This window comes from Hipposideros armiger, unplaced genomic scaffold (assembly GCF_001890085.2).
Source record: "Hipposideros armiger isolate ML-2016 unplaced genomic scaffold, ASM189008v1 scaffold_761, whole genome shotgun sequence".
Lineage (NCBI taxonomy): Eukaryota > Metazoa > Chordata > Mammalia > Chiroptera > Hipposideridae > Hipposideros > Hipposideros armiger.
This window is the reverse complement of record NW_017732111.1, coordinates 332,956-335,220: the sequence shown is the minus strand read 5'-3', so window position 1 is coordinate 335,220 and position 2,265 is coordinate 332,956.

The following is a 2,265-nucleotide window of genomic DNA, read 5'->3' as shown; positions in this document are numbered from 1 at the left end:
TGGGCTCAAACCTTTTGTTCAGTTATCTGGTAGCACAACCTCTCTTAGTCTGAGCTGCCTCCTGTTGCATAGTAACTTTAGACTTCTCCAAACAACATGGCAGGAGATATTGGTCTTTTATAAAGTGTCCTTTTAGAAGGGTTCTTTATGTTTTGGCAGATTTCAAACACCACAGAAATTATTCGAGGCACTAACTCTTTTTCTGATTAGGATATCAGGCTCTTCACAGGTTATTCCTGGTACACAATGTTATTGTGATTTTATGGATTTTTTTTTGTTATTTTGTTGTTTTCAGGACAAATAACTTTACTGAATATACAAAGCAGTTTTACAATGACTGGATCTTTCCAGATCAGTGGTGCAGAGAACACCTAAAGAACTGCTACAATTATCATTTCTACCTAATTTTCTTTTCTCAATCTCATAAGAATGGTTCAGTTTGAAATTATCAATCACAAAATTTGGTTAGAGGTATAAAAACATCCCTATTTTTTGCCTTCAAGACACCCAGTGTGTTGCAGGTGCATCAGATAGAATCAGATAGGATGTGACATGGGGTAGGATTGATTTGATGTTTCTTGATGTAGAAATAAAGGGTTCTCAAATTATCACTCTTATTTCTACCAAGTAAAAACAAATCCAGACTTAGATAAAGGAAGGATTATTCAAAAAGATTATTGCAATAGGGAAAAAGGACTATTGCAACATAGGGGGAAAGGCTATTGCAACAGGGAGAAAGCACCAGCTTACCTTAAGAGCTGCAGGAGTATCAAATGTGAGGCAGAACAGGCTTTGCTTTCCTTTTCTCTTTTTCTTTAGTGTCAGAATTGTTCTACTTTGTTTTGTTTTAAATGGGCAGAAACTTAGAATTCATCTAGCTAATGCCCTTATTTTAACATAACATCAAACATTTATTCTTTTGACATTCAATATTATTTTATATTAATTTCAGGTATACAGTATAGTGGTTACACACTTACATAATTTAAGAAGTGATCCCCCTGACTAGTACCCACCTGGCACTATACATAGTTATCACCATATTATTGACTATATTCCCTGTGCTTTACTTTACATCCCCATGACTATTTTGTAACTATCAATTTGTATTTTTTAATCCCTTCACCTTTTTCACCCTGACCCCAACCCCCTCCCATCTATAACCCAACAAATCTAGTATCCATCTGACACCATACACAGTTATTACGGTATTACTGACTATATTCCTTATGCTACACCCTACATCCTCACAACTAGTTTGTAACAACGAATTTGTGCTTAATCCCTTCCCCTTTATCCACCCACATCCCAAACCACCTTCTCATCTGGCAACCATAAAAAGTTTTCTGTATCTACTAGTTTGTTTCTGATTTGGTTGTTTGTTTGTTCTTTGGATTCCACATATAAGAGAAATCATATTGCATCTGTCTTTTTCTGTCTGATATACTCCATTCAGCACAATACCCTTTAGGTCAATTCATCCCACCACAGATGCAAGAACACATTTGTTTCCATGCTTGAGCAAAATCCCATTATATATACATGAGGTCTGGCAATTAAGTTAACGAACTTATCCTAGAAAAAGTGCTACATACCTCGTTGCTGAATATCACTACAGTTACCTTCTAAGTACTCCCTTTGGGAAGCTATGCACCTACGTCACCACCTACTCCACCCTTCAAAGCAATTTTAGAACTCTTTCTGGAATGGCCATCAAAGTTGTCATTGTATTACCCTTGATATCTTGAATATCATCAAAATGTCTTCTTTTCAGCATTTCCTTTATCTTCAGATAATGAAAGAAGTCACTGGGGGACAGATCAGGTGAGGAGGGAGGATGTTTCCATACAGTTATTTGTTGACTGGCTAAAAACTCTCTCACAGACAGTGCCGTGTGAGCTGGTGTGTTGTCATGATGCAAGAGCCATGAATTGTTGGTGAGAAGTTCAGGTTGTCTAAATTTTTCAGGCAGACTTTTCAGCACTTCCAAATAGTAAACTTGGTTAACTGTCCAGTTGGTGTAAATTCATAATGCATAATCCCTGTGATATCAAAAAAGGTTGGCAACTTTGTTGCAACAAGTTTATGAACTTAATTGTCAAACCTCATATGTTCCACCTACTCTTTATCCATTCTTTCATTGACAGACCCCAAGCTGCCTCCACATCTTGGCCATTGTAAACAATGCTGCAATGAACATATGGATGCACACATTCGCTCAAAGCAGTTTTTCAGGTGTCTTTGGATAAATACCCTGAAGTTGGA